This window comes from Triticum aestivum, chromosome 3A (genome assembly GCF_018294505.1).
Source record: "Triticum aestivum cultivar Chinese Spring chromosome 3A, IWGSC CS RefSeq v2.1, whole genome shotgun sequence".
NCBI classification, from domain to species: domain Eukaryota; kingdom Viridiplantae; phylum Streptophyta; class Magnoliopsida; order Poales; family Poaceae; genus Triticum; species Triticum aestivum.
In genome coordinates, this window is record NC_057800.1 from 655,764,913 (window position 1) to 655,786,143 (window position 21,231).

At 47.2% G+C, this 21,231-nt stretch overlaps 1 long non-coding RNA gene and 1 pseudogene across 1 annotated transcript; both read left to right on the forward strand.

Moving 5' to 3' along the window:
* The window catches only part of LOC123062973 (uncharacterized), a 77,815-nt pseudogene that overhangs the window by 29,440 nt on the left and 27,144 nt on the right, over positions 1–21,231 (forward strand).
* Positions 1,000–2,786, forward strand: LOC123062974 (uncharacterized). The gene is made up of 3 exons (XR_006429995.1): positions 1,000–1,341; positions 1,673–1,749; positions 2,351–2,786. It is a non-coding gene; the product is annotated as an uncharacterized lncRNA (long non-coding RNA).

Here is a 21,231-nt window from a genome sequence, read left to right on the forward strand (position 1 = left end):
TTCCACATCAGCAGGTACCGGTTCCAGCAAAAATCAAATGTTGGTTGTAGTAAAAAAAATCCCCACGCCACGCAGCAAAAACACCACCAAAAAAAATCACGGATCCAGCTTTTGTTGATGTCGGTTGCAACATTTTGCGGCGTCCCCTAGGGTGGTGGTGCTTGCAGAGGGAGGCCCTCGGGGATCGCTCCAATCGTGTTTGCTGTTTTCCAACAAACTTGAACGCCGGTTGTAGCTTTTGTTTTGCCAGTCTCGCGGCATCACCGGTGAGGGCGTCAAGCTTTATAGCACATTCACCGACGGTTGCAGCACCACATGTTTGCCCGGTTCCAGCAAACTTGGGCGGGACGCAAGGACGTTGTTGGATTGCAGCAAACGTGTTGCCGAATGTAGCTTTTGTGGTTGCCGAATACAACAAAAACATGCCCACCTCCCGTGGTTGCCCTAATATTTGTACAACATAGCAAAAATATTTGGTGTGTGTGCATGCTTTTGCTGGCTAAAACTAGATAGTGGACCAAGGAACCTCCATAATTTTCCGTTATGCTTTTTATGGCATGGGTGACACATGTATTCGAAGACTGTGGCAATTATTTACGCATTGTAAGTAGTGATGTGGCAAAATTCACAGAGTTTGTACAAATAAAAAAAATTGGCATCCTAGTTTCAAAAGGAAAAAGAACGTGCCCATGGCAAAAAAATGAGAAAGTTTGTCATGGTTAGTTTATAGCTAAAAGCAAGTAAATTTTTCGTGTAATGAATCTATAATACCTAAATAGTTGATCCACACTATCCTATTTCTTTTGACATGCAGCCTATCCACCTCACTAGACATGCCCCACAGTGCCACCTCATCAAAAAACTCAGCAAATGAACTCAGTACGCACTCATCCCCAGCCCGTTTGCTCTTCCGTCTTCTACAACAGACGAGATATTTTTTTTCCTCAAAGGATGTTCCGCTGCATCGCTTCAGGATCCTTCTCCCCAAACGTACCCATCGCGCCGGTTACTCTCTTTTGCACACGATCTTTTATTTCCCATTCAATGGATTACAGTGGGAGATAAACAGATCGGCCTCGCTCTTTTAGACTCTCCGCCTTCCCAATCATGTTTGTTCCCATTCCCTCACCCCATCTCCTTGATCTCCTTCACAACCAAGCCCGCCTATTTCTGCAGGTCTCCTGTTTGCTGGGGTTAAATTCAGCAATCACCAAGATCGACGCGATTGCGCGATGTCGTCCTCACTGTCCGCTGTTGTTCATCATCGAAGCTGCTGCCCACCTCGCGACGAATGTTGTCGCCACCATCATCTACCCATGAGGATCCGAGCCACTGCACAAGGTAATCTCCATCTTCCGCTGCATCTTGATGGACTCCTACATCGCTTATGAGCTTATCCCCAACTGCATGCGAGGAGGAAAAATCTTCTACACGGTGTTCTTTTGGTCTGCAGTCTCTCTCTCTCTCTCTAATCTATTTCGTCATATCTTCCATGTTTATTCATGTGCTCTCAAAACTGATGGAGAATACTTTTATCTATTATGGCTGTCAAGCATACCAAATCGATTTGCCAACAAGGACCTTTATTTGTGTGCCATATCTTCCATGTACATATTCATGTGCTACTCAATACCGATGGACAATATATTTATATTAGAAAGTTGTAATGCAGGCAAATAGTTACTGGGGCTTGCAAGGTTAACTGCTCGATCCATGGATACAATTTAGCATCTATAATGAAATCACAAGGTATCACTTTGGTCATACATTTTCTGCTTGACATTTTTAAGCCTCGCTACTATTGTTCATTCGTTGTGACCAAAAGCATTTCTATTCTTTTAATATACATCAGCCTATACAATTGTTGGTACAAATCGCAATCTTCGAATATGATTTTCAGTGATATTTGCTGATTTATGAAGTTTTATATGTCACCAATCATCGCCTCTACTTGAGAAATGCTTGCGCCTAAGTTGGGCTGCAGGCCAAGGAGATGGACTAGCTGACAAACGACCATGCTTACTCTGCTAAATCTACATCTAGGCAGGGTTTCAATTGAGCCTTTGCGCTAGATCAACACATTTCACAGTTGTTGCCACCAGGAAAATCAGTATTTTGGTTTCTCTTTAAGTTTCATCAAGCATACACACATCTTCAAGGGCAAGAGTGTTTCTAGCCTGTGATGTTGCTAGACTTTTGGAAATTCTGACAGTATTACAGTTCATATTTTCCAAATATGTGTATAATGATGAATATTCGCCTTCACATGTTCAATGATCTGTAGACTTTGGTCCATTTAAACTTCTACTACTTCCTGTTCTGTTGCTAATTTGATGTACTGAAAATGCAGACTTGGAGCAGAGTAAGGAGATTACAACAGTCGATGTATAATTGTTGTGCATATACTCAGGGTGTTCCTTAATTAGAAGTTTATTTCAACATCTTTGTTAAATATTCTAGCATGATCATTTACCATGGGACAAAGTATTATGGTAAGCACATTAGCCTATGGTGATGTTGATGCAAACTGACACAAAGCTATTGCTAAGATGATGCACAGTAACATTTGTTCTTTTCTTTTTGTACCTCTAGATATTCGATTTACAATTTGCTGCAGAATTACAAGCTAGAGCTATCTCTCAAATTTTATAAGGGTGATTTCATCGAAGGATGTAATGTCAGACAACCTATAATCTTAAATTTTTGGATAATGTTTTGAAGACAATTATCACTCAAGTATGATGTTATTTATACATCTAGCACTTTGGGTTCGCTCAAGCTGTCAAACATCCTATTTCAATGACTAGAAATCATTATACATCACCCACACAACATGTTCGTTTTCCTTTCCTTATTTTAACAATTTATTTCCTCTATGGTCTAGAGCAATTATTTCTCTTAAGATGTTTGGCCCACAAATGTCGTGCTGCAACGCGCGGGGTATTATCTAGTATATATAGATCTAATGCAAATTAAGATGCCATGTCAGAAAACCTATTTGAAAAGTTTGCCATGGGCACAAGGAAAATTTAGGAAATTGCATGGAGGACATGGTGAAGTTAGGAATTTTGAATTCTTTTGCAAATTTATAAATTTTGTTTGTTGGAAAAAAGGATGTCAAATTTAGGAAATTGCCCTGGGGACATGTCAAAATAAGGGAAATTGTTCTCTAGAAAAACATGGCAATTATTTAAAAAATGCTAAATAAGTGTGGGGCAAGAAATAGAGAATTGCCATGTTATGTTAAAACTAGCTTGCCATAGTATATGAAATATATTTGCCATAGACACATGGCAAAAATTGGAATGGTGGATGAAAAATAGATGATGCCATTCTACCTACAATAAGCTGCCATGGTCTAACTAATATAATTGCCATGATCTAAAATACTCCTAAGATTGTCATGCTACATAGAATAAATCTACCATGGGCTAAATAATAAATTTGCCATGTTGTAAATATTAAAAGTGTATGTAATATGTAAACAAATCACCATGTTATGTTAAAATAACTTGCCATAGTTTATGAAATATATATGACGTAAACACATGCAAAAAACTGGAATACCATGCTACCTACAATAAACTACCCATGGTCTAACCAATATAATTGCCATGGTGTAAGCTATTAAAATGAAAAAAAAGGGATAAGTAAGCTGAGTATGCCATTAGCAGACACTCGGCTTACAGCGCCCGCAGTCACCGAGGAAGATCACGTGGCAAGTACTTTGCCGAGCTACAAGTATAAGCCGAGTGATTTTTGGTTCCTACACAGAGCGCTTTTGGGAGCACTCAGCTGATAGCTATAGTCTTCTTTACCGAGAGTCCGGAAGTTGACGAGTATCTTTCTCATAATCTTACACTGCCAAGACGTGTGTTATTATAAAATAAACTAGAGTAGAAAGTGAAATAAATTTATTTTATTAAATTTTATTAAATGTGTCCAATTTGATGAAGTTTGATTGATTTGGCTAGTTGTTTCATTGCAGTTCTTAAGCTGTCTTTTCTTTTAATTACCATGATAGGTTGCCCTCTAACCGTGTTACAATTACTAAACAATCGAGCCAAGTTAGAAAAAGAAGAAACATTATTCGGAGGGGGAAAGTTGGCAAGAATTCACCAAGCACACCTGATCATGTGATGATATCATGCTCTTTGTTTACTTTGAGCTTGTGCACGTCTTAACTGTGTTGTTTCTTATATGTACAATGTCAGTACCACAAGAACAGTCTATCTGCACACAAAGTACAATATGTACTGTGGAAATGTATTTACTAATATCAAGAAATAGCCTGCGTGGAGCAAATTAAAAGCCTAAAACTGACCAAGTCGTTCACATGTTCCCGAAATTTTGCAGTTGCCGGAAGAAATTGCAATGAACGCTTCAAGCCAAGGGGTAGTCAGAATGTCGAACTCTGGATCTGTGGACACCATATCGTTTCTTGCATCAGGACAAGCATCATCACTGAAAGACTGACGAGAGTGAACAATGAGCACAACGATTCTCATATTCCCAACGACTACATATGACATAGAGAGTTGGAGACTTTCACTTTCGTGTTTCAAGGGGCAAGACTGCAAAGCCTGAGGCTGAACCAGCAATCGATCCGCCAACCACGTGATTAATGTGCTCCCCTATTTTCAGGTTCCCGTCGTCGATATGCATCTCTTCAAGAACCATGGCGTTCTCCGCCAAGAATTTGGCCAATCGCGCACCAAAACGGTTGGACTCGTCCCTCCGGAATCGCAAGCTCACACACCTCAGGCTACTCTGCAGGCAGGTAAGGGGCTGTTTGGTTTGTTCCCATGTCCACCCTGCCAAATCCTGGGCGCTGTTGGCACGCCAAAATATTGGCGAGGGATTCGGCCGCCCGCGTTTCTGCCAACGATTTGGCGCAAGAGCAGCGGGAGGGAGTTGAGGCGGGCGGGCACACCAAAATTTTGGAGGTGATCCAAACAGCCAGCCGAAGCCTGGTCAACGACCGATGTTTTGGCTGGGCAGCTCAAGGCTCCAAACCAAACAGTCTCTAAATGACTGTCCAGTCAAGCCATGGATATAATCAGGCACCTCGTACGACATCGTCGGGTTCTTGAATCTGCGGCGCAAGAAGTGATTTACAGACTTGTCGAAATCCAGCTGGTCTTTCTCCGCGAAGACGTCTCATTCATAGCACCCATCGTCCCCGTAGGACTTGATCTCCGACACGGTGCTCGTGCTCAGGTTGAGGCGGAGTTCACGAATCATGGGGCAGCAGTGGAGGACGTGCGCAATGGCCGATCCGGTGGGCTTGCTCCGTCCTGGCTTGTACTGTGTGCCTCCAGCTCGAGGCGTTCGAGGTCGCGGAACAGGACCTTATTCGGCTCGGGCCCGTTCGTCTCGCAGCCCGGCCTGAGGTGCTCGAGCTGGTTGGTTTTCAGCTTCAAGACCCTGGCATTGCTGAAGCTCGCAGCACGTTGCCAGAAGCAGGCGCATGTGTTGTTTTCTATGTAATAATACATGCCAGGGGAGAAGTCTATGTCCACTCGCTTGAGGTTTGCGGCTTCTTGTGGTTTTAGTGCGAACGGCTCGCCAAAATTCCCATTATATCTGAAGCATCGCAGCATCGGCGCGTCCAGCTCTACGCCGGTCCAGTTCGTCCAGGTGCAGTCCGACAACACGAGGGCCGTGACGGCCGGACACCGGAGTTTTGCCGGCGGCGGCAAACCCTCGTGTGTGGCTGCATCACCAGGAACATCGTTCTCGGATGAGGAGAGACATACGGAGTGGAGCTCCAGGACGGCGAGGTGAGGGGCGGAGTCGACGACGCTCTGGAGATCCTCGAGCGGCACGTCGCTGCAAAAGCGCAGCCGCAGCTCCTCCAGCCGCGGGAACGCGACGGGGGCGCTGTCCGGAGGCACCCTGAGGCTTGTGCAGCTGGTGATGCGCAGCCGGCGGAGATTCTTGGACGGCAGGGATGCGAGACTGAGGTCGTAATATCCGCTCTCGTCCCGATCTTCGTACGGGTGGCGACGGACGTAAGCGTCGACGCAGAGCTCCTCGACGGATCGGGCCGCCCGGTGCGAGAGCACGAGGCCCACGATGTCGTCCTTCAAGCCGTCATCGCTGATGCACAGGAATACCTGGACGATGTCCCATCTGTGGCCTTCCACGTGGAAGGTGAGCTTCCCGAGGGGGCAATGGCGGCCGTGGGCATCGAGAGCCGCGTGGGCGTCGCGCACGAAGGAGGCTCGCTTGCCGTACAAATTATCGTCCAGGACGTGGTAGGAGCGCGTGTCGAGGTTGACGGCGCCCGACGAGAGCCACAGCGAGCGCCACCGGCGCGCGAGCGCGCTGGTGGACGCGGCCTCCTTGACAGGCGCGAAGTAGAGGATGCGCCGCAGCAGGTCGTCAGGGAGGTCAGGGATGCGGTCGCCGCCGGCCATGGCCGCGCCGGTCGAGGTGTGTGGGAGGCGCCGCGCGTGAAGGGGAACGTCTTTAGTTTAGGGTTTCGGTAGGCCGATGTGTGGAATAGGATTGTGCAAAGGAAAACGAGTTGTGTCGTGGCTTAACCGACCTTCGATTTTCTTTCCGATTCCCAAGCTTTAGGAACAGAGAGGCGAACAACCTCGATTCCTGCCGTTAAGCTCCGGCCGGTTTTGGGAAGCTTCTGGAAGCTTCCAGCCGGTTTTTTTTATTTCGTTCAGGCTTTCTTGAGCTGGGTTTTGTTTGGGTTTCCTTTTTTCTATTCTTTTTCTATTTCTAATTTTTACAGTAGTACTTTTTTCAAATCCTGATGGTCTCTTGTTTCTAGAGAAAGGGAGTCACACATGACACAACTGTTTGGTTAGTCGCTCCGATTTTGCATGCATTGGATGTGATTGAGAAAAAACAGCCCAAAATCAGCATTTGCACATAGTTTGGTTGGTAATTAATTTGGACCCGTCGTTTGGTTGGCTCCGTTGCAGTAGGCTCACATATGACACGCTGTTTGGTCGTGATACGTTCATTTTGCATCATATTTTTCTTCTGTTATTTATATTGTTTTAGGCCTCCTTTGATTTGTAGGAATTTTATAGGATTTCTATAGGATAGGATTTGCAAAGGAAAATTTCCTTTGAGGCCATTTGGTTTGTACGAATGGATTCCTATTCCTATGTAGTATATGTCTAGGTCATGCCTACATAGTTCTTGAACCCGTAGGGTCCGCACGCTTAACGTTCGATGACGATTTGTATTATGAGTTTCGTGTTTTAATGAACCAAAGTTTGTTCGGAGTCCCGGATGAGATCACGAACATGACAAGGAGTCTTGAAATGGTCAAGACATAAAGATTCATATATTGGAAGGTTACATTTGGACACCGGAATGGTTCAGGTCGTTTCGGATAAGTTTCAGAGTACCGGGGGTTACCGGAACCCCCCACCCCCTAGGAAGTTCATGGGCCTTCATGGGCCCTAATGGAAAGGAGAGGAGGGCCACAAGGGAGCCCCCCCCCCCCCATGGCCAGTCCGAATTGGACTAGGGAGGGGTGATACGTCTCCGTTGTATCTACTTTTCCAAACACTTTTGCCCTTGTTTTGGACTCTAACTTGCATGATTTGAATGGAACTAACCCGGACTAACGTTGTTTTCAGCAGAATTGCCATGGTGTTATTTTTGTGCAGAAATAAAAGTTCTCGGAATGACCTTAAAATCAGCGAAGAATTATTTTGGAATATATAAAAAATACTGGAAGGAAGATCCACGTCAGGGGGGCCTCCACCTGTCCACGAGGGTGGGGGCGCGCCCTACCCCCTGGGCACGCCCACCTGCCTCATGGGCCCGCTGACGCTCCACCGACCTCAACCCTGACTCCATATATTCACTTTCAGGGAGAAAAAAATTAGAGAGAAGGATTCATCGCGTTTTGCGATACGGAGCCGCCGCCAAGCCCTAAACTCTCTCGGGAGGGCTGATCTGGAGTCCGTTCGGGGCTCCGGAGACGGGAATCCGTCGTCATCGTCATCATCAACCATCCCCCATCACCAATTCCATGATGCTCACCGCCGTGCGTGAGTAATTCCATCGTAGGCTTACTGGACGGTGATGGGTTGGATGAGATTTATCATGTAATCGAGTTAGTTTTGTTAGGGTTTGATCCCTAGTACCCACTATATTCTGAGAATGATGTTGCTATGACTTTGCTATGCTTAATGCTTGTCACTAGGGCCCGAGTACCATGATTTCAGATCTGAACCTATTGTGTTTTCATCAATATATGAGAGTTCTTGATCCTATCTTGCAAGTCTATAGTCACCTACTATGTGTTATGATCCGGCACCCCCGAAGTGACAATAATCGGGACCACTCCCGGTGATGACCATAGTTTGTGGAGTTCATGTATTCACTATGTGTTAATGCTTTGTTCCGGTACTCTATTAAAAGAAGGCCTTAATATCCCTTAGTTTTTGCTAGGACCCCGCTGCCACGGGAGGGTAGGACAAAAGATGTCATGCAAGTTCTTTTCCATAAGCACGTATGACTATATTCGGAATACATGCCTACATTACATTGATGAATTGGAGCTAGTTCTGTGTCACTATCGGTGTCAAAACCGGCGGATCTCGGGTAGGGAGTCCTGAACTGTGCGTCTAAGGCGGATGGTAACAGGAGGCAGGAGACACGATGTTTTACCCAGGTTCGGGCCCTCTTGATGGAGGTAAAACCCTACGTCCTGCTTGATTTATTCTTGATGATATGAGTATTAGAAGAGTTGATCTACCACGAGATCGGAGAGGCTAAACCCTAGAAGCTAGCCTATGGTATGATTGTATGTTGTCCTACGGACTAAAACCCTCCGGTTTATTTAGACATCGGAGGGGGCTAGGGTTACACAAGGTCGGTTACAAAGGAGGAGATATACATATCCGTATTGCCTAGCTTGTCATCCACACCAAGTAGAGTCCCATCCGGACACGAGACGAAGTCTTCAATCTTGTATCTTCATAGTCCAACAGTCCGGCCAAAGGATATAGTCCGGCTGTCCGGAGACCCCCTAATCCAGGACTCCCTCAGTAGCCCCTGAACCAGGCTTCAATGACGATGAGTCTGGCGTGCAGTGTTGTCTTCGGCATTGCAAGGCGGGTTCCTCCTCCGAATACACCACGGAAGAATCTGAATACAAGGATAGTGTCCGACCCTGCAAAATAAGTTCCACATACCACCGTAGAGAGAATAATATTTCCACAAATCTAATCTGCTGACACGTTTTGGCAACATGACATTATGCCATGGCCCGGTGATTATTCGAACCGTTTCCTTTAACTAGCCCCGCACATAACGCGAGGCAGTTTCTTGACACGTCTTGTCAAAGCAGAGATCGTGTCCCCCTTATTACGGGATTCTCATCAATACGGGCGTGGGTAACCCAACCGTGCCTAGGACTCCTAGATTTTAGGCAAGTCCCAAACGGCTACTAGGAGGACGCTTGATATTCACCCTCTTTATAAAGGGTCAAGGCTTTTACTTTTTTCCTCCCGTGCTCAATCGAATCCTTCCCCCGCCTCGAGTTCTAACACCCAAAGCCTAGGTCAGGTGCTTCGGACCTTCAATCATGTCCGGATCCAGCCTCCAGGGCCGGTGGATGCCCTCCTCCGTCACGGAAGAGGATATCAAGAAGTTGAGGGAGGCAAGATACTTGACCGCCGAAGTCTCGCATCGGCTGCCCGCCCGAGGGCAGGTCGTCCCTACTCCTGAACCCAATGAAGACGTCGTGTTCATCTCCCACTTCCTCCGAGGACTAGGCCTCACTCTGGATCCCTTCGTAGGGGTTTGATGTTCTATTACGGGCTTGATTTCCACGATCTAGCCCCGGATTCCTTTCTCCACATCTCGGCATTTATTGTCATATGTGAGGCCTTCCTCCGCATTACCCCTCACTTCGGTCTGTGGCTCAAGACCTTTGATGTGAAGCCGAAGACGGTCGAAGGGCAGTGTGCAGCGTGCGGGGGTGCATTAATAAGCAAGATTGCCGGAGCTCCATGGCCAAAAAGTTCCTTTCCAGAGGTGTCCGGATTATTGCAATGGGAGTGGTTCTACATCACCGCTCCCAGAAGTGCCAAGTGGGTAGCTTCCCCCGCCTTTCGCTCGGGCCCTCCACCACAACTGATGTCATGGATCAGCAGGGGGCTGAGCTGGGGTCCAGCCAAGGATGTGCCCGTACTACAGAGCCACATCCAGGATCTCTTCGAGGGAGATTTTAGTTTGGTTATGGTAGTGCAAGTCATGCTAGTTCATCAAGTCCAGCCTTGCAAACGCCGGCCCCTCCGTTTATGGGAATTCAACCCAGAAGGGCCGCGCGCTATTCAGAATTTCCTCGGCCTGACGCACGAGGAGGTGCACAAGTCGTTCTTCGGACCCCAAATAGAGTGTCCGGACACCTCCGAGGACGTGGGCCTGAGCAGCAACCGCACCGCGGCCCAAGTAAGTAATCCTCCAGCCGAACACACTGTCTTTCTTTTATCATGACATCATTCTGAAGGATCGCTCTTTGACCAGGACTGGATAACAAAGGCGAAGATGATCCGGTGTTCGGCCCCCCTTCCCGAAGGCTTGGACAATCCGGTGCTGGAAAAGATGCTCGAGCCAGCACCTTGCTTGGTGCCCTCAAAGAAAGATGAAGGGGGGAATAGAGAGGGCCAAAGCGGGCCTCCATCGCTACCTGTTCCAACCGAGGGAACGAGCGCCTCCATGAGGAAGGATAACCAAGGGAAGGAATATGACATTCCCTCGCCCCGGGGGAGGAAGAGGACTACCTCTGATGACCCAGAAACCAAGGTTTCCAAACGGGAGAAGAAAACTCCACCAAAGGGTCCCGTCTCGGAGGGTGCTCTTGTCGCACAAAGTCCGTGAGGGGATCAGCCCTCTAACAAGCTGTAAATAATCAAAAAGTACTTAATAGTGAAGATATTCTACCTTACTTCTGAGGAAGATAACCGAAGCATCTATGTTGCAGTTCGGATCTGAGCCCTTCTCAGCAGAGCTCGTCTTCGGGGGATCTTCTTCCGGAGATGATGGAGAGCGAAACGCCTCCCCCGGACTCCCCGGCTCAAGAAGCGGGCGACCTTGAAGTGTCATCACGGAGAGTTTCTCCGGATCCGGCAAGGCCAGAAGGTAATCCCATGGTCATCCGAAGCCCTCAGTATCCAGCTCTTGAAGAGAGCAACCAAAAGAATCCGGCACCGTCTGGTATGCGGTCGGACGCACTGAGGGATCTGCTAGGGCGAGCCACTATCTCAGAAGAGCACCGTACATTGATGGGTACGGTGATTGAAAGGATTTCATCCGCCGAAAGCGGGTTGCATGAAGCCTTTATGAGTCTACTGACGGACTTTGAGGTACGTGAAATGATATGCATCCGCACATTTTTAGGTGCGCCCTGTGTAGATAGTAGCCCCTGAGACTCTGATTGTCGTCGAGAACGGCGGCGAACAGAGGATCGTAGTCCCAGGTAATAACCAGACTGCTGTTATGTGCAAGTGTCTGAAGCTCCGGTGGCTAGCCGGACTGATGGGGTTGCCGAACTAGAACGACGACTGGATGCGGTGGATGCCGACATCGAGCTTCTTAACAAGCGGCTTGACGAGGCACAGGGTAGGTGATATTTATAGTGAATGTCACATAGTAAGAGCAGCATAATGCCAGTATCTTTAATATGTCGTGACTGCAGATGGAGCTGCCACCGTGGAGGCCCTGCGGGCGGAGCTTGCCTGAGCAAAGGAGCAAGCAAGGAGTAGTAATGCGGCCGCTTTGAAGGCGGCCGAAGAGTTGAAAGCCGAGAAGGCCGCTCATAGCGAGAGCAAAGAGAAAATGGCCGAAATGGCTGAGAAGTTAAAAGACACTGCCGACTGCTGCCAGTTTCTTGAAGAAGAAAACCGGGTGAAGGCTACGGACCTTGAAAAGGCCACAATGGCGACCAAAGACACCCGCTCTGCAATGAGGGCAAAGAAGGAGGAACTGCGTGAAGCCGGGGACATTGTGGCTGGGAAGCCCTTTATGCTGCGGAGGAAGTTCGGCGATCCACGGTATGCCCCTCTGGATCGGCTGTGGAGTTCGGCCGACGCATATCTGGACTTAGCGGCGAGCGCTGTCGATGCGGCCGAATACTTCCGAGATCAGACAGACCGTGAAGTGGACAAGCTGTTCTGGTCGCAATTTAACGTTCCAGAGCGTCCGCTTCCATTGACTGATCAGCTTGCCGAATGGGCCGAACTCAATAGATTGTCCGGACTCGCCATGAGGTCTGTCGTGGATCATCTGTGGCCGGAAACGCCAAAGCCGAACATCTATTTTAGCTTGGTGCAGCAGTTCCTTGGTGTGGTGCCGCACATTAATTTGATGAAGAGGTCGGCGTGCATAGAAGGCTCGCGGATGGCCCTTGCCCGTGTCAAAACATACTGGGCGGAGATGGATGCCACCACTGTCGCGGCGCAGGGTTCGGCCATAGGCCGAGTGGCTGCCGAGCACTATTTTGAAGAAGTTCTTGAGGGCGCTCGTACGATAGAGGCCCAGTGCTCGAAGAATGTTATGTTTGAGTGACATGTATTCCCATTGTAAAAACAATGTTTTATTGAATTTATCAAGGCTATATTTATACTTTTGCCCGAAAGTATTGTGATGCCTCCTGTGCGGCCGTTTATGTATACATGTATATAACCTGAAAGATTGCAGTCGTCGGCTTCAGCCTCCACGCATATAATGCGGGGGTGTTCGCAGAAGACGCGTATTCACACTTAATCCAACGTCTTGGTCCTAATAAGGAGGTGATAGCGCAGCGAACTAGGCAACCGGACTATAATGCTTTAACACTTTCACTTAGCCATAGGAGTTTGACAGTGGGGCTACTATATAGCCCCTGGTGGCTCCGCGCTCGTCCGGATTCGGGGTGCATACATGCCTGGCCGGGAAACGGCCCTTCGTTAATGCGGAGGAATCCCGAAGAGTCCAATAGGTCATCGAGTGGTTGACCAGTCTCACGCTATATCATGACAGTTAGTTTTCAGCTTTCTCTACCGAGGTGCTCGTCCGGATGAACCAGGGCACAATCGCAGTAGTTCTCCTGGTGCCGCCTTAGCCGATAGAGCGGAACGTAAGGCAGCAAAACACAGGAGCCGGGCAAACCCAACATTTGACCAAAGACATGATTCGGAGCTGATGCATATAAGGCCAAACTCGCGACGCCGAACACTCCCTAAGGCATTCGGTCTTTATGGTGTAAACCGGGTATAAACAGTACCCTTTGTAATAAGCCCCTGGTGTTCAGGTACGTGCATTATTCTGGCGTGGCCACATGCCAAGATGTCAGCATCCTTCTCGGTTGTACTGAGAATCCGAGGGATGTAAATCAACAAGAGACATTAAAAAAGGTTTACGCAGGGTCTTAATCTACAAAGAATCCTTGGAACGGGTCCCTGCTGCACGTCTGTGCCTGTGTCTACATTGTGCCGTATCCTGGACGGGTGTAGCACGATGGTCATTTGAAAAAGAGAGGAACTTAATTGAAAAGTTGCTGTGCAAAAGTTAAGTTATACTAAATAAACAATATATAGTTGAAAATGAGTAAAGGTGAGCCTTGTTGCCACTTTTGCACGCGCGTTGAGCCCCTCGTATTGTAATAGGGGTATAGCCATCAAACATGTATTAATTACATATAGCTGAGCCGGACTCGTCTAGCCGTGTCCATGGTCTTTACGACCTGTCAAATGCTTGAGTTGGTGAGGCCGTTTAGTGTGCGGCGGCCAAGGCGGCCGCACCGTCTTCGGCGCGCAAGGAGCGCTCAATATTTCCATTTATTGTAATGATGTCGCGTGAACCGGGCATCTTGAGCTTGAGGGAAGCATAATGTGGTATTGTGTTAAAGCGAGCGAAAGCTTCGCGTCTGAGTAGTGCGTGATAGCCACTTTGGAACGGAGCGACGTGGAAAGTTAAGTTTTCGCTACAGAAGTTGTTGAGGAAGCCGAATATAACCTCTAGTAGCAGGGAGCCCCTACACTGAGCCTCCGGGCCTGGCGTTACTCCTTTAAAGGTAGCATTGCTGCGACAAATTTTTGTTGGGTCTATCCCCATTTTGCGGACTGTGTCCTGATATATCAGATTCAAACTGATGCCGCCGTCCATCAGGACTCGGGTGAAGTGGTATCCGTCAATTATTGGATCTAATACCAAGGCAGCCCATCCTGCACGCCGGATACTTGCCAAGTAATCCCGATGGTCGAAGGTGATCGATTGGGACAACCAATGGCGGAGCTCCGCGGTGATAGGCCCTGGGGCATGTTCCTCTAAAGGTGCCCCTTTTATCACGTGTAACACGTTGACTGTTTTGACTTCTGGTGGGAATTTGTTCTGTTCCCCTGTGCTTTGCTTGCGAGGCTCGTCCTCGTCTTCACTTGGTGTATCCTGCCCCTTGTGTTCGGCGTTGAGCTTGCCGGACTGTTTGAAGACCCAACATTCTCTGTGTGTATGATTTGCAGGTTTGTTAGGGGTGCTATGGATCTGACATATTTGGTCCAAAATTTTGTTTAGGCTGGACAATTCGTCTCTGTTGCCTTTGGAGGGCGGCTTCTGCTGCCCTGGCCGAGAGCTTTTAAATCCGGCGTTTACCGCCGTGCTCTTCGGGCTGTCTTCTTTATTCCGGCGCTTATTTTTGCTGCGTCGTGATTTCACGTTTCCATCCCTGACTTCGGATATACTTGGGTCGCTGGTGCTGCATCGGGCTAACCAGCTGTCCTCGCCCGCGCAGAAACGGGTCATGAGGCTTGTTAATGCTGCCATTGTTCTCGGCTTTTCTTGACCGAGGTGTTTGGAAAGTCATTCGTCTCGAACGCTATGCTTGAAGGCTGCTAAGGCTTCGGCGTCCGGACAGTCAACTATTTGGTTCTTTTTAGTGAGGAACCTGTTCCAAAGTTTTCGTGCTGACTCACCGGGCTGTTGAGTTATATGACTTAAATCGTCTGCATCCGGTGGTCGGACATATGTCCCTTGAAAATTTGCCTGAAAGGCGTCTTCAAGCTCTTCCCAGCTTCCGATGGAGTTTTCTGGGAGGCTTTTAAGCCAGTGCCGAGCTGGCCCTTTGAGCTTGAGGGGTAAGTACTTGATGGCGTGGAGATCATCTCCTTGAGCCATATGGATATGGAGGATGTAGTCCTCAATCCAGACCCACGGGTCTGTTGTTCCGTCGTACGCCTCTATGTTTACGGGTTTGAATCCCTCTGGAAATTCATGATCCAGCACCTCGTCGGTGAAACATAGAGGGTGTGCGGCACCCCTGTATTTGGGTGTACCATAGTATTCAGATGTTTGTTGTGTTGCATTGTATGTTGGAGCGCGCCTGCGTGGTCCATAGATGGATCTGGTTGCGCCGTCCTTTTGATGCGAGCCCTTACGCGGATCGCGTACTGGTTTATGTGCGGCGTCGATTGCCACTTTATGTTGGCTATGAGGTCGTATATCCGACCGGATGGCCATTTTATTTTTTAATTGTGGAGGATCTAAGGCCTCCTCATCAAATTCAGGTAGCAACTTTCGCTTCGGATAGCTCTTGGTGTGGCGATTACTGCCGTATTTCGCTGCCGTGTTGAGTACTTCACTCCATTTGATTTTGAGTGTGTCTTGTGCAGCCTTGAGCCTTTGCTTTTGTTTTTTCAGACTCCTCGTCGTGGCCACAAGCCTTTGGTGGGCATTATGTTGCTTCTGGCGCCTGTCCGGTGTGATGTCATCCGGACTGTTATCTTCGACGGGGTTGGGTTGTTCGGCTTGATTTTCCGTGTTGCCGTGGTCAGGCAATGGTTCACCCTGCTCTAACGCTGGGTCTATGTGATTGTTATTTCTGCTGAGGCGGGATTTGGAGCGGTGTTTACGCCACCGCTTTGACTGCTGCTCGAGGGAACCACCCTTCATTGCGTCCTTTCGTTCCTCGTCGTTATTTTCTTTGGGTGTGTCCACCATGTATACGTCATGTGATGAAGTGGGCGTCCAGTGCCCTGTGGGCAGTGGTTTCTCTTCTCCTCCCGCATCGTCGTCCATACCGTCGATGTCTTCGGAGTCGAAGTCGAGCATGTCGGTTAAGTCATCGACAGTGGCTACTAAGTGGTTGGTGGGTGGGCGGCGAATTTCTTCGTCATCCGCATCCCAATCCTGCCGGACGTAGTTCGGCCAGGCCTCTCCTGACAAGGAGAGAGACCTTAATGAGTTCAGTATGTCGCCAAAGGGCGAGTGCTGAAAAATATCCGCGGAGGTAAAATCCATGATCGGCGCCCAATCGGATTCGACAGGAATGAGCGCAGGCGGTCCGGAGTCCGTGGCCAGAGAAGGATCCGGCAGTTTGGCAACACGGCTCTCATGAAGGGTAAGGTCGATATTCGGCTCGATCGCTGCTGAGGATACGTCCTCCATGACGGGGTCCATCCACCCGTACATGGATGGCGCAACTGGCTCCGAATTGAGGCTCGGAGCGGCTGCTGGTGCGATCTCCTGAATACGGTCTGATGGTAGCTAAATCGTACTCATCGTGACCGCGCGGTGCACAAGGCAGGGGCTCGAATCCGTCGAAGATCAAGTCTCCGCGGATATCGGCCATGTAGTTTAAGCTTCCAAACCTGACCTGGTGGCCAGGGGCGTAACTTTCGATCTACTCCAGATGGCCAAGCGAGTTGGCCCGCAGTGCGAAGCCGCCAAACACAAAGATCTGTCTGAGGAGAAAAGTCTCACCCTGGACTGCATCGCTTCGATGATCGTAGGAGCCATCAAGCCTAACGGCGACGACACAGAGGAACTCTCAATGAAAGCACCAATGTCGGTGTCAAAACCGGCGGATCTCGGGTAGGGGGTCCCGAACTGTGCGTCTAAGGCGGATGGTAACAGGAGGCAGGGGACACGATGTTTTACCCAGGTTCGGGCCCTCTTGATGGAGGTAAAACCCTACGTCCTGCTTGATTTATTCTTGATGATATGAGTATTACAAGAGTTGATCTACCACGAGATCGGAGAGGCTAAACCCTGGAAGCTAGCCTATGGTATGATTGTATGTTGTCCTACGGACTAAAACCCTCCGGTTTATATAGACACCGGAGGGGGCTAGGGTTACACAAGGTCGGTTACAAAGGAGGAGATATACATATCCATATTGCCTAGCTTGCCTTCCACACCAAGTAGAGTCCCATCCGGACACGAGACGAAGTCTTCAATCTTGTATCTTCATAGCCTAACAGTCCGGCCAAAGGATATAGTCCGGCTATCCGGAGACCCCCTAATCCAGGACTCCCTCAATCACCCTAGGTTATGACTGTTACATGATGAACCGCATCCGGCATAATTCTCCATCACCGATCCATTGCCTATGAGCTTTCCATATATTGTTCTTCGCTTATTTACTTTTTAGTTGCTATTGTTATCATCACTACAAAACACCAAAAATATTACTTTTGCTATTGTTACTTTTGCTATCGTTACCAATACTATCATATTACTTTGCTACTAAACACTTTGTTGTAGATACTAAGTTTCCAGGTGTGGTTGAATCGACAACTCAGCTACTAATACTTGAGAATATTCTTTGGCTCCCTTGTGTCGAATCAATAAATTTGGGTTAAATACTCTACACTCAAAAACTGTTGTGATCCCCTATACTTGTGGGTTATCAAGACTATTTTCTGGCGTCGTTGCTGGGGAGCATAGCTCTATTCTTTGAGTCACTTGGAATTTATATCTTCTTATCACTATGAAGAACTTGAAAGATGCTAAAACAAAAATGTATCCCTCAACTACGAGGGGAGGTAAGGAACTGCCATCTAGCTCTACACTTGATTCACCTTCTGTTTTGAGTAAGCTTGCGACACCTACACCTGCTATTCATTCTGATATGTCGCATGTTATTGATGATGCCACTTCTTATATGCATGATACTTATGATGAAACTACTTCTATGCTTGATACTACTGTGCCACTTGGTGAATTTCTTGATGAACAACTTGCTAGGGCTACAGAGAATGAAATTATTGAAACTGATAATATTGATGAAAGTGATGATGAAGACTCTCCCCCTAGATATGAATTGTCTTTTGTTCCTGAGGGTTATGTTATGGATGAAGAAACTGCTAGAGACTTTCTTGCTTGCAATGATATAAGTGATCTTAAGAAATTATTAGCTAAGCTGAAACAAAAAACTTTGAATGCTAGAATGAAATATGATCCTGCTTATGCTACATCACCTATCTTTGTTACTGATAAGGATTATGATTTCTCTGTTAATCCTAAGATAATTACTTTAGTTGAATCTGATCCTTTCTATGGCTATGAATCTGAAACTGTTGTGGCACATCTTACTAAATTAAATGATATAGCCACCCTGTTCACTAATGATGAGAAAACTCGCTATTATTATATCCTACGTACACGCAAGATCATGGTGATGCATAGCAACGAGAGGGGAGAGTGTCGTCTACGTACCCTCGTAGACCGTAAGCAGAAGCGTTTTGACAACACGGTTGATGTAGTCGTACGTCTTCACGATCGATCGACCCTCAATACCGAACGTACACACCTCCGCAACACACGTTCAGCTCGGTGACGTCCCGTGAACTCACGATCCAGTAGAGCTTCCGGGAAGAGCTTCGTCAGCATGACGGCATGGTCACGGTGTTGATGAAGCTACCGACGCAGGGCTTCGCCTAAGCACCGCTATGATATGACCGAGGTGGATTATGGTGGAGGGGGGCACCGCACACGGCTAAGCGATAAATGATCAATTGTTGTATCTCCAAGGGGTGCCCCCTCCCCGTATATAAAGGAGTGGAGGAGGGGGAGGGGGCCCGCCTCCTATGGCGCGCCCATGAGGAATCCTACTCCCACCGGGAGTAGGACTCCCCCTTCCAAGTAGGAGTAGGAGAGGAGAAGGAATGAGAGAAGGAGAGAAGGAAAGGGGGTGCCTCCCCCCTCCTTGTCCAATTCAGACTAGAGGGGGAGGGGGTGCGCGGCTGCCCTGGCCGCCCCTCCTCTTCTCCCACTAAGGCCCATTAGGGCCAATATACTCCCCGTGGGGTTCCGGTACCCCCCCCCCCCGGTATTCCGGTATATGTCTGAAACCTCCCGAAACACTTACGGTGTCCGAACATAGTCGTCCAATATATCGATCTTTACGTCTCGACCATTTCGAGACTCCTCGTCATGTCCGTGATCATATCCGGGACTCTGAACTACCTTCGGTACATCAAAACACAAAAACTCATAATACCGATCGTCACAGAACTTTAAGCGTGCGGACCCTACGGGTTCGAGAACTATGTAGACATGACCGAGACACGTATCCGATCAATAACCAATAGTGGAACCTGGATGCTCATATTGGTTCCTACATATTCTACGAAGATCTTTATCGGTCAAACCGCATAACAACATACGTTGTTCCCTTTGTCACCGGTATGTTATTTGCCTGAGATTCGATAGTCGGTATCTCAATACCTAGTTCAATCTCGTTATCGGCAAGTCTCTTTACTCGTTCCGTAATGCATCATCCCGCAACTAACTCATTAGTCACATTGCTTGCAAGGCTAGTGATGTGCATTACCAAGAGGTCCCAGAGATACCTCTCCGACAGTCAGAGTGACAAATCCTAATCTCGATCTATGCCAACTCAACAAGTACCATCGGAGACATCTGTAGAGCACCTTTATAATCACCCAGTTACGTTGTGACGTCTGGTAGCACACAAAGTGTTCCTCCGGTATTCGGGAGTTGCATAATCTCATAGTCATAGGAACATGTATAAGTCATGAAGAAATCAATAGCAACAAACTAAACAATCAAATGCTAAGCTAACAGAATGGGTCAAGTCAATCACATCATTCTCTAATGATGTGATCCTGTTAATCAAATGACAACTCATGTCTATGGTTAGGAAACTTAACCATCTTTGATTCAACGATCTAGTCAAGTAGAGGCATACTAGTGACACTCTGTTTGTCTATGTATTCACACATGTACTAAGTTTCCGGTTAATACAATTCTAGCATGAATAATAAACATTTATCATGATATAAGGAAATAAATAATAAATTTATTATTGCCTCTAGGGCATATTTCCTTTAGTCTCCCGCTTGCACTAGAGTCAATAATCTAGTTCACATATTTATGTGATTAGTTCACATCTCCATGTGACTAATACCCAAAGGGTTTACTAGAGTCAATAATCTAGTTCACATCGCTATGTGATTAACACCCAAAAAGTGATCATGTTTTGCTTATGAGTGAAGTTTAGCCTACGGGTATGCAACATTCAGATTCGTATGTATTTCACAAATCTCTATGTCTACAATGCTCTGCACAGAGCTACTCTAGTTAATTGCTCCCACTTTCAATATGTATCCAGATCGAGACTTAGAGTCATCTAGATTGATGTAAAAAGCTTGCATTGATGTAACTCTTTAAGACGAACTCTTTTATCACCTCCGTAACCGAGAAATATTTCCTTAGTCCTCTATGGATAATTTTGACCGTTGTCCAGTGATATACTCCTAGATCACTATTGTACTCCCTTGCCAGAAAGATGCTAAGGTATACAATAGGACTGGTAAACAGCATAGCATACTTTATAGAACCTATGACTGAGGCAAGGGGAATGACTTTTCATTCTCTTTTTATTTTCTGTTGTGGTCGGGTTTTGAGTCTTTACTCAACTTCACACCTTGCAATACAGGCAAGAACTCCTTCTTTGACTATTCCATTTTGAACTACTTCAAAATCTTGTCAAGGTATGTACTCATTGAAAAAACTTATCAAGCGTCTTGATCTATCGCTATAGATCTTGACGCTCAATGTGTAAGCAGCATCATCGAGGTCTTTCTTTGAAAAACTCTTTTCAAACACTCCTTTATGCTTTCCAGGAAATTCTACATTATTTCCGATCAACAATATGTTATTCACATATACTTATCAGAAATGTTGTAGTGCTCCCACTCACTTTCTTGTAAATACAGGCTTCACCGCAAGTCTGTATAAAACCATATGCTTTGATTATTTTATCAAAGCATATATTCCAACTCCGAGATGCTTGCACCAGTCCATAGATGGATCGCTGGAGCTTGCACACTTTGTTAGCACCTTTAGGATTGACAAAAATTTCTTGTTATATCATATACAATACTTCTTTAAGAAATCCATTAAGGAATGTTGTTTTGACATCCATTTGCCAGATTTCATAAAATGCGGCAACTGCTAACATGA